The following is a 12,530-nucleotide window of genomic DNA, read 5'->3' as shown; positions in this document are numbered from 1 at the left end:
CCTTTAACTTCCACGGAATCTTCCATTTTCTGAAAAAAAGAGAGAGAAAAAAAGAGATTCTATTGCATAATTTTGAAAAATCCTTTTAGTTCTTTTCAGCATTCAGTATTTATTTTCAAAAGTGTATACAGTATGCATTCAGTATAGAAATTCCAATGAAATATTGCATGAAATTGCATGACAGAACCATTGGTTGTAGTGAGGCAGAGTTTTGTTTATTTATAAGATACAGTGCTTTTGACTTTTTTTTTTTTTTTTTTTTTTAGCTCATATGGCAAGCGCATAAAGGATCCTTTCAGAAAACAAACTTTTATTTACTGTCAGATATTGTAACTTGACATAGACTCATAAACTATTCCACAGAAAGAAATTGTGACCTGCCGGGCTAACTTCTACTGCCGAATTAGAAGTCCAATGTTTTGTGCAATACTGTTATAACTTTATAGTTCTTTGGAGCTTGTACTAAAATTTTTTTTTCATTTTTTTTTTTAAATGGACCACACAAATGTTTCCAATTCTTGCAATGTACTGAATTTAGTCTATGGGTAAGTTTCATCAGCGGTCCCATTGGAAGGTACATAAAAAACCTCATTCATTCATTCCAGTCGCAACCCAGTACAGGGAAAAGTTCAGTCACACTAGAGTTTGAGCTTGCGAAACTCTGTCGTATGTCGATGCGAAAGGGGGCTTAAAAAAGATAAATAGAGATTAAAAAAGCGAGTGATTGTTCCATATTTTAAATTCCTGTTCAGAGAGGTCATGTTTTGATCCTCGATTGGTCACAGTCAAGTGATGCGATTTTGCAGGTCAGAGTTCACCAAGCTTGAACTTTCTAATGCAGCTATGTGCGAAACTTGACGCACGACATTGTGTTTCCAGTCTGATGCATTTATGTTTGAACGAATGTTAGTCTACGGGGAGAAAAGTCTAGTAAGACCGCAGCTTTAGTTTCTTATTCATCATGGATCGTAACAGTGGAATGAACCGCCAACTTATCCAGCATATGTTTAACACAGCAGATGCCCGCCTGCAGCTACAATCCAGTACTGGAAAACACATACACACTCTCAGAAAAAAAGGTACAAAATTGTACCTTTTAGGGTACAAATGGCCCGTCACTGGGGTGGTACCCTTAAGGGTACAAATTTGTACCTCTATTTAAAGGTACAAAATTGTACCTTCTACATTTGTACCCTTTAAGGGACAATTTTGTACCCTAGACACTGAAGGAACAAAAATGTACCTTTTTATATTATATAGTATTTTCAGGGTACTGACCCTGGCATTTTGATCCTTTGGTGACTGCATGCACAAATAAATAAATAAAATATTTTAGTTCACAGATGTCCATTTTTATTTATTAATGTAGAAATATTTCATTACAACTTACAACTGAATGTGTTAAGAAATAAAATTACACAGCAAGTATAAAGCAGACATGTAAAACAGTAAAAAGAACAATTTAGATAACAAATAAAAACTAAATAATCTACACTTAATACAAAGACCACAAGAATACTGTTTAAGATTTATAAACATTACACAGGCTACATCAAGTACTGCACTTTATAAAGTCTAAAGTATTTGTCTTTAGTCAGAATACTCGGTCATAATAAATAATTTGTCATCAACATTTTCTCTGAATTTCAGAATGAAGGCAATGTTTCTCTATAAATTGCTTCAACAGTGCAGAAAACCAAATACATCAGTAGCCTCTTCCTCAACATCAGTAGATTACTCCTTTAGTGGAGTTGTAATTAGTTGTAACACAATATGTGTTTATGCTTTTGATAAACATGACATGTAAAGCACTCATATCTGGAAAATGTTCTTTGATAGTCATTAGGACCACAAGTTATTTAAAAAATGTGCTTTATGCATGAATGATAGCAGTGTGCTGGAGTAACTTGATGATTGTTATTATCCCAAGAGCATGTAAAGAAACAAAAAACAAGGTTGATCACTCTGGTAACTGGAGTAGATCGAGGCTTGTCACCGTCCGCCGTTCATTCAAAACATTCCACTGCAGAAACATCAATGTGATCTTCTAATAAGATGGATATGTCAAAAATGTATATTCGTCCACATCATCAGCCCGGCCAATCGCAATCCCATCAACTCTGAAGACTGCCGTGACTCGTCTTGTTAACACAGTTGTCCAGTCGGTGGCCTCCTCCTGTACTTGAACTGTTGGATGTGGTGAAGATGGTTCACTGTAAATGACAAAGCAATAATTACATTAATATCAGTCACTCTATCACTGATGAAGAGAAAATCAACATGCATAGAAAGTCAAATAATTAATATTCACTGATTAAAAAAAAAAAGTATCACAGATTAAAAGACTAATATAAATTTCATTTATTCATTCATTCAATTTCTTTTCGGCTTAGTCCCTTTATTAATCTGGGGTTGCCACAGTGGAATGAACCACCAACTTATCCAGCATATGTTTTATGCAGCAGATGCCCTTCTAGCTGCAACCCAGTATTACGAAACATCCAGACACACTTATTCACCACACATTTATACACCACAGACAAATAAGCTTACCAAATTCAGCTACAGCGCATGTCTTTATACTTGTGGGGAAATCTGAGCACTTGGAGGAAACCCTCACGAACACTGGAAGAATATGCAAACTCCTCACACAAATGCCAACTGACCCAGCCGAGGCTCGAACCAGCTACCTTCTTGCTGTAAGGTGACAGCACTACCCACTGCGTCATCCTAATATAAAGAATATCAAGCATTATAAAATGCATTTATCACAGCATATACTAAACAGAAAACAACATACGCACCGGAGCACAACAAAATGTTGAAGTGTCTCGCTTAACAAGGCTGGCAACATGAGAAGTGCTGCTGTAAAATCAATTCCTGGAACATAAGATGTGGCATACAAACAAATATGAATGAATCCATCCAAAGCTAGAATTTAATAATATTAATCAAGTGGAGAAAGTTTAGAAAGAGTACCTTAGAGTCAGGCCCATAGCATTCTTCAGTTGATCTCTCATCTTTCGATGAAAACCTAGAAAATAATTTTAAACACGTGGGTGTACATTTATTGTTGTTTGTAAGTAAAAACCTACAAATTTAAAATAGTATGTAAGCCATTAAAACCATGGTATAGATAATGAGACATACTTACATCTTGTACTGAGCCATGCTTTCATATGACATGCCTTCATTGGTCTGATGCTGTTAGGCTGCATTCTGTTGTTCAATCTTGTCCTGAAAGACAATTGGAAACTTCAAAAACTTCTGGAAAGCAATAAGATAAAGCAATAACTATTTATTTATTTTGAGATATTAATAAAATAGGTAAAATAGCTCAAGGTACCAGTTTCAGAACAGATGAGACAACTTATTACATTAAAAAACAAAGTATAACTTAAAACGTCGATTTATACAACATGGTATGTTAATAACTCTACATTAACATAAGTATAACGTTAAACGATAGTAAAGCACCAACAATTCTGGACATGAGAGTTTGTGGACACTCCTCAACATTAATGTAACTTAGACACTGAAATGAAGATATGTACACCACGTTTGTAACTAGCCACGTTTACATAATCACTCGCTTTGTCGGTGACAAAATTGTGATTTTTCTTCACAAAATGGTGGTGTAACTTATATAACCGTCTAAAATTACATTTCAGCGGTCAACCGTGGCTAGAAAATGGCCTAAAAATATAAAACATTATCGATAATTACAAATTCCCAGTATTAATAACAAAAGGTTTTATATCAAGGTATATGAAGACTTCGCGCGAGCTCCGGGCCACACCGCACATTACTCACGGCCCGATTCCGGTGCACGGATACGGCAGCGCCGGCTCGCTTTTGCCGCCGCAGCTGGACCGAGTGTATTTTGCTAATTGGGTTGCGATTATATTCCGCCATGGCAACACTTATTAATAAAGCAGTAACGTAACGTAAGATATAAGGCGCGAATACGTAACGTAGGCGATAAAGGGAACTTTTACACCGATAAAACTAACAGCATATAGTACTCACCGTCTATAACGTTATGTCCCTCGGTGACTTCGATATCACATTGTATTAACTTCTTTAATAAGCAGCAGACATCTTAGCAAACTCCATCCTGCAGGCCAGCCCGGAGCACTTAAATCGGGGGAAAGCAGAGACCCGAGAGTCAGACAAAATCAACAGAACAAGGCTTCACATGTAAAAATGAGACTGAAAATATATCTTTAATGCATTCTTACCTGAAAAGTGTGGACTCCAAAATAGACTTTTCTTTGAAAAGCGTGCGAAGTTCTGTGTAAACACCCAGCATACTCGACGGACCGCCTCAGTAACAAACACTACTATAACGTCTCAACAAGCCAAATTCTTAAAGAGACAGCAACATCACCACCTGTATGAAGATGCTGTCACTCTGCATGGTTCTTATTCTACATCCCATAAACTATAGGGTCTTAAACAGTAAGCAAAGACCAGTATTTACGTTTTTAATGATTAAAATTACATTAAATTATAAATTAAATTATTAACATTTTTGAGAAAAAAATGTAATTTAAATACATGAAAAAAATTTAATTATTAAAATATTTAATTCAATCAATTTATTTATTTATTATATTTTTAAATTATGTATTTTAGTGTTAATGTTTAGTATTAATACATTTAAATTAGTGTTATATAGTGTCTTGATCTTATCATGAGCTGAAGGTACAATTTTATTCCTATAGGGAAACAAAATATATAATTGTACCTTTAAAGGTGCCAAATTGGTCCTTTACAGTACAATTTTGTATCCAAATGTGCTATAAAAGGTACAAAAATGTACCTTTCAAACCTAAATCTGGACATTTGTACCTTTATAGCCCATTTGGGTACAAAATTGTACCCTAAAGACCAATATGGGACCTTTAAAGGTACAATTATATATTTTGTTCCCTCTAGGAACAAAATTGTACCCTCATTGTACCTTTTTTTTCTGAGAGTGCACTCTCACATTCACAAACATACACTACAGCCAATTTATTTCATTCAATTCACCTATAGCTCATGTCTTTGGACTGTGGGGAAAACCGAGCACCCAGAGGAAACCCACGTGAACACAGGGAGAACATATAATCCCCACAAAGAAGAAGGTCGTTGGTTTGAACCTCGGATGGGTCAGTTAGCATTTTTGTGTGGAGTTTGCATGTTCTCCCCGTGTTTCGGTGGGTTTCCTCAGGTTGCTCCTTTTCCCCCCACAAGTCCAAAAACATATTGGATAGCTGAATTGGGTAAGCTAAATTGTCCGTAGTGTATGTGTGTGAATGAGTGTGTATGGATGTTTCCCAGTGATGGGTTGCAGCTAGAAGGGCATCCGCTGTGTAAAACAATAATATGCTGGATAAGTTGGTGGTTCATTCCGCTGTGGTAACCCCAGATTAATAAAGGGACTAAACCCAAAGGAAAATCAATGAATGAATGGATAAACCAAATCATTCAAAGTTTTCATCAATCATTGTAAAAAGCACTATAAAATTAAGATGAACTGAAGTAGTCTAATTTCTCATTTTGCAAACGGAATGCGGAAGATGAAATGTGCACAGAAAAAGTGTAAAAAAAAAAAATTTAGTACCATAATCACAGAAAGGGTCACTTACCAAAGAGGCATTCGCTCATGCAACTATATCTCATAATCCATAATGATTAATATATACGCTGTAAATCCCCGCTGTTGTCATTACTAAAGATATTAAGTTAATATAACTTCACATTACCTAAAATACCAAGTTTCGGCATCAAAACTTAAACAGGTGTGTTTGACTTACTCATTAAGCAGCAAAAAAAAAACAAAAAAAAAAAAAAACAAAAACCTTTTAATTAAAATTGTAAGTTTTCTGAACTTAAAAATTTAATTTCTTTAAACCATTCACCATGTCTCTGTTTAAAATGTTTGCTTGCCCTTGATATTTTGCCTTGACAACCATGCTGATTGGTCGATATTTGTTACATGACAGAGCAGCAGGACAGAGGCACTATTCCTGAACCTATCTGTCAAAGAAAAAAAGTTAAATTAGTAAGTAAAGATTTAAATGCTTTTATGCATTTTTCTTAATTGATAGACAAGCAGGGGTGACACAATGGTGCAGTGGATAGTGCTGTCACCTCACAGCAAGATGGTCACTAGTTTGAGGCCCCGTTTACACTAGTACGTTTTAGTTTTAAAACGGCGTTTTAGAATGAAAACGATCCGCGTCCACACTCGCGTTTTACCCAGCGTTTCTGAACTGCTCTCCGTCCACACCAAAACGCTGAAAACGCACATCACGTGACCACACAGACGCTCTCGGGCAAGCGCTGCAGCCCATGTACCCAGATGAGAGCTCTGCTAGTCGGACTTCTCATCAAGCATCTCCCGCTGGATCTAATCTCACTATATTTATTAAACGGGATATTTCATTCATCTTGTTGTCTTTATCTAACGACATATTCCCTGACTTTGGGCATTGGAATCTATTACTTGTTCTCAGGTAACGTGTTTTGGCTGAGCGCAAAGCTCATAAGTTAATGATTAATGTAACCACGTACATTCTGTATATTGACTTATCGCTTGCCTTTATTTCCTATAATGTATAAACTTATTGTATGTTATACTTTTAAAATGGCCATTATCGATTATTAAAACTGATACTCAGCAAACGAGAGGGTGTGTTTCGTATTTTCACTGAAATTGAAAGGAGGCAGTTGTTATCGGCTCCGTTTTGTTATAAATATCCAGACAGTGAAGATGACGCTCATCTTATACAGCATGGCGCCTCAACATGTCTGCTGTCTAAGTTGCTAATATTAAAATGAAAATAGGCAGTTCCTTAAATCATGTTTACATTTTATTGTTGAGAAAGTGAAACAACGAAGCCAGGGTGATGTGAATGAAGTTATAAAGTACACTGTTCCCTTTGAAGATTTACCCGTGTCCTCGGTATAGTCTGCTTTTCCATATCAAACTGAGAAGAAGAGACTGCAGCCTTGATCAAACTTGCGAAGTCTGAACTTACACGGAGAAGATTCAGGACTGAACTGTGTGTTAGGCTACTTAATATTCAGGAAAAGCCCCAATCAGAGAGGCGAACGTCTGCAGCCCCGCCTCCGTTTTCAGATGTCTCCGTTTTCCATCATCCACACTGAGACGGAGCAGCAGCGTTTCAAAATGAAAACGGCCTCTCCAGCGTTTTCGAAACGCTCCGTTTTCGGCGCTCGAGAACTCCGGCGTAGTGTGGACGGTTGGCGTAACCGTAGCAAAACTTATGCGTTTTCAGACTAAAACGCATTAGTGTAAACGGGGCCTGAGTCCCGGCTGTGTAAGTTGGCATTTCTGTTTGAAGTTTGCAAGTTCTTCCCGTGTTGGTGTGAGTTTCCTCTGGTTGCTCCGGTTTCAAAGACATGCGTTATAGGTGAATTGGATAAGCTAAATCAGGGGTGCCCAAACTCAATCCAGGAGGGCCAACACCTTTAAGATTTTAGCTTCAACCACATTTTAAGCACACCTGAACCAGTTAATCGAGCTCTATCTAGATATACTAGAAACTTCCAGGCAGGTTTGTTGAGGCAGGAAACCAGCCCTCGAGGACCGAGTTTGGGCTAAATTGTTCTTATGTATGTGGGTATGTCCTGGTCCCCACCTCATAAAAATGAAGGGCTCTATTTGACGGTCCATGCGCAGAGCGCAAAATGCAGGGCGCAAACGCTTTCAGGGCATGTGAGAACGCATTTTTGCTAATTTAAGGACGGGAAAATCCGCTTTGCGCCTTGGCGCATGGTCTAAAAGGGTTGAGTTTATTTTCTTATTCTTATTTTCTTATAGTTATAAGTGTGTTTTGAGAATAAACCAATCAGAGTCTCATCTCCCATTACCTTTAAGAGCCAGCTGTGCTATAAGCGCATTCGCTATTTACAGGACGTAAAGTAAGTCTAAGTGGAAAAAGTGAGCATTTCACAAGCAAACAGTTAACAGTTAACAGTCTTTTTTACAGAAAACTGTTAAACAGAGCATCTACTGCGTGAGAATGAGAGATAATGGATCTACTTTCACTTTGGCTCGGATAGGGAAACCTTTACGCACAGACATCAATTAGTCTATAAATAATTAATTGTGTTGTTAAGCGCAAATATTTGTTTCAAAACTATTTCTAAATTCAGTTCTAATTTCAACAAACGAATAAATGAACAATTAAAACGAAGTGTGTTCAAAAACCTGAGTTATATCCTAAAACACATGCTGTGCCCCATATGGTCTAAAACCTGACAGGTAGGCAAATCTAAGCTTGTTTTAATAAAACAAATATACATATGGATATAATAAATAATACTGCTAATAATTAAAAACATTATACAAAAGCAAATTGTTATGAATGAACTGAAAAAGCCTCCTGAGATGAAAAAGACATAAAAGCAGTGATTTTTCATATTTATGTAGGCTAGAAAATAATATGTTTTGTAATATTTTAATCATTTATATTCATATCCTATATCTATTCTTGTCATATCCTATATATATCCTTAATATTTAAATATTTCATAAGTAAAGATATTTGCCTATTGCGCTCTTGTGTGTATTAAGCAGTGTGTAAGCGAGGCGCAACTCTGCGTCGGAGTTAAGACCTGGTTAGTGTTGGTCTACTGAAAAATCTATTTTAGTTTCTCAAAATAGCAACGCGCCAGCAGTGCACCTCAGAACGCCTTCCTTTTTAGACCAGAACTCCTATGGGTGCACATATGAGCGCTAATGCATTTGCTATTTAAACAGCGTAGCGCAACGCCTCAAAACGACTCTTGCGCCAAGCTGAAACTAGCAAAAGACTATTGCGCTGTGCCTTGTACCACATTGCGCCGGGTGTATGATAGGGCCCTCTGTGTTATAAGAATTCTCAGTACTTTGACATTACAAGTAAATACGAACTGTCTTGTATCTGTTTTATATATATTATTTTAGAGGCATCATACAAAAAATTACCAATCATAAACATCTGGCATAAAAAATTGTGTGAAACAAACTCTTCTTCTACAAATACTGATGATTTATGTTGGGACTCTATATGGACTAACTTTAAACTTACCTCAAAGAATCCTAATCATCAGCTAATTCATTACAAAATGATTCAAAGAATTTACCTCACTCCTAGGAAACGTCACTTTATGAAACTAACATCAACTTTCAACTGTAATTTCTGCTCAGAGGATGTAATAGGTACATACAAACATATGTTTTGGGAATGTCCTAAAGTAAATAACTTTTGGCATAATGTGTCACTGACCTTGAAGGACATAGTGGAATCAGACATACCATGTTGCCCTAAGCTTTTCCTTTTAAACGATGATTCCTCCTTTGACTTTTTGTTTTATTTCAGAAAAAAAATTATGGCTTGTGTTTTAACAGCAGCTAAATGTTTGCTTTATGTTGAAAGCCTCCACACTGCCTGGACCGGAAACACTGGATATATATGTTCTTGGACATCACAAATATGAAACTGTCTGTAGCAAGCATGGCACTTCTGCAAAAACTTTTACTTCATGGACATGTGCAATAACTATGATAAAAGATATACTATTGTGATTTTTTTCTTTGTATTTTCTTTGACCTATGTGTAAAACTCCAATGTATCTACCTTTGTTAAAGTGTTATTGTAAGAAGTTAAATGCAGAGGTAAATTTATTTATTTACGTTTTTATTTATTTAAAACTTTATTAAAATTTATTTTATTATTATTAATATTATTAATATTGTATATATATATATATATATATATATATATATATATATATATATATATATATATATATATATATATATATATATATTTGTATTTATATTATTCTCTCTCTTTTTGTTTTTTATTCTGATTTATTTTCTTTTTATTGTTAATTATTAATTTCGCCAGGGGTGGGTAGGGTTGGGTAGCAATAGAAAATGGAGTTGGTTGGTATCTTTGTAACTATGTATGCAAGATTATTTTCAACTGTTCAATAAAAAATGTATTACAAAAAAGTAAAATAAATAAATGTTATAAAACGCCAACATGGGCACCTCAATCGCCTCACAGCAAGAAGGTCGCTGGTTCGAGCCTCGGCTGGGTCAGTTGGCATTTCTGTGTGGAGTTTGCATGTTCTTCCCATGTTTGCGCCATATGTCAAAATATGGTACAGGTGAATTGGGCAAGTTAAATTTGCTATTGTTGTATTATAGGGTGTGTGTGTGTGTGTGTGTGTGTGTGTGTGTGTGTGTGTGTGTGTGTGTGTGTGTGTGTGTGTGTGTGAATGAGTGTGAATTGATGTTTCCCAGTGATGGGTTGCAGCTGAAAGAGTATCCCTTGCGTAAAACATATGCTGGACAAGTTGGCGGCCCCAGATTAATAAAGGGACTAAGCCCAAAAAGAAAATGAATGAATGAATGAAATGCTAACATGGTGCAGCTAAATATCAACTTCAATATAAAAGGTCCTTTTAGTGAATAGGAAGTAAATAGTTAAAGAATATAAAAGCTGAAAAAATTCTAAGTTTAGTCTATTAGCCATTTAAGTTATATGTACTCAAACATTTAAGTTAATTCAATGAAGAGACCACATTTGGTCAACTCAATTAATTGAGTTGTTGATTTCTCATTGCTGAAGTGAGGGAACGGAGGGAATCACTTTCCTAAAATCATTGGAATAGTTTCAACTTATTATTGTTTAAATTGTAGTGAAATTACAGCTGGATTAAGTTACTCTCACATTTTAAATGTATACTCCATGAATGGCAAATAATTTAACGTAGACCTAGAAACACCCCTAAAAGAAACGGCATTTTCAATCTGCAGGGTATAATATGGTGGAATCATTTTCACTTTACTCCCTCTTGAGTACTTTTAGAAGGTCTCCTTTGTATATTTAATTTAAGTAGTTACAGGCACTCTTGCGGTACATTTTTTAGAAAGTAGACATACCATTACTTCAGCAGGTTTTTGTTGTATTTGTTCCACCACTTGCACTTATATTAATTTATGCAGTATTTTGACGAAAAACCTTTAATAGTTTGTGTCCGAGTAGGAGTCAACTTTAACTCCTACCAGATACAAGCCATTCACAGTCCCCGTCCCTCCAGGCCAGTATCACTCTTGCATGTTTTTGGGGCGACAGGTCGTTTCCTGTGAGCGTTTATTTGTGCAGATGGGTCGGCAGTAAGGGAAGACGATATCTAATCACCTGTTCCTGTGAGGCACAGAGCAAGTCTTTGTGTATTCATTCCTAGTAGCCGGTCCATACTTATAAGGCAGGTGACAGGGGGAAAGGGGTCTGCTATTGTTTTGGAGACAGAATACACAAGTGGCTATTCACATGACATTACACACCACTGTCCTGCAGGTGGGATTTATATTCCAAAAATAAAGCTGGCAGACTCTTTTATAATGGTCTAAAAAACTTACTCACCTGATGAAGACCATGTCGGCCGAAACGTTGTTACATTAAAGATTTTTTGAGCGCTAGAGTGGCAGTGTGCCGATTTTCTTTGGATCTTTTGCTAAAAATGTTTGTTTTTGATCGAGCACCTGCCCTCAAGATTTTCTAGATTTGCGCACATTTTTGTTTTTTGCAAGTAATACAAAAGGTGCCTAAGCCTCTCGGATTTGTATTCTGTTGTATACTGCTGTTCTGCCAGTGTGCCGATTTTCTTTGGATCTTTTGCACCTTTTGTATTAAACATGAAATCAAAATAAAATAAAAAATGTATTTATTAAAAAAGTTCTACAAAGTTTCACTGGTATTAATAGATGGTTAACAAAATATGAACTGATCTGTAAAGTGAGAGTAAATATATTAGTTAAGTGTTAGTTATTAGCTTATGTACGTTATTGGGACGCTATTTTAAAGTTGCAACTATTCCTCACTAAGTTAATAAATGAAGAATAGTTGCAACTTTAGAATAAAGGCCCAATAATATATATAAACTATTAACTGATACTTAACAAGTCTTTAGTAAGTAATTTAATAACAGCTTGTTCATGATTTATTACTAATTTAATAGGTATAGTTATAAATCATTACATACAGTTAACAAACCATTTATAACTTAACTAACAGATTGCTAGTTGTCTATTGGCTATCTATAAGGCACAGTTATAAATAATTAACAAACTATTAACTATTATTTAACAAGTCATTTATAACCCATTAACTAACAGATCTATTAACTAGCTATAATGAATAGTTACTCTAAAGTGTTACCTGTTTGTTTTGTTTATATAACTGCTATTTTCATTTATAGTGCTTTATTTTCACATTAACATTTAATATCTCTTGTTCAAATACATTATGAACAGCAGCTATGCAAAATTTTTACAATTTCTCTATTTTAACCTGGGGATGCTCATTCCAAGGCCTCTTGAAACTGCAGCGGCATTGATGGGATTCAAGAACTGAGAAGAGATGATGCCAACCATTGAGGATTTCGAGCACAACACATACTGCACACTTAATAGACTTCATAAAACATGCACACATAGACATCACGTATATGCTATA

The 12,530-nt window shown here is 35.7% G+C and overlaps 1 long non-coding RNA gene across 2 annotated transcripts; it reads right to left on the bottom strand.

The window, feature by feature from the left end:
* Positions 1-494: 494 nt before the first annotated feature.
* On the bottom strand, positions 495-4,342 carry LOC147844421 (uncharacterized). Of its 2 annotated transcripts, XR_015491870.2 has the most exons (7): positions 4,242-4,342; positions 4,030-4,137; positions 3,155-3,237; positions 2,980-3,034; positions 2,805-2,880; positions 2,554-2,730; positions 495-2,213 (listed from the first exon to the last, which is right to left on the bottom strand). It is a non-coding gene; the product is annotated as an uncharacterized LOC147844421 (long non-coding RNA). The 2 variants fall into 2 exon arrangements; XR_015491871.2 differs by lacking the exon at positions 2,554-2,730 and having other exon boundaries at positions 1,339-2,213.
* Positions 4,343-12,530: the final 8,188 nt, after the last annotated feature.

The sequence above is a fragment of the Danio rerio genome, chromosome 5 (genome assembly GCF_052040795.2).
Source record: "Danio rerio strain M-AB ecotype USA chromosome 5, GRCz13ab, whole genome shotgun sequence".
NCBI lineage: Eukaryota > Metazoa > Chordata > Actinopteri > Cypriniformes > Danionidae > Danio > Danio rerio.
The sequence above is the reverse complement of the archived record's forward strand: the minus strand, read 5'-3'. Positions and strand labels throughout refer to the sequence as shown.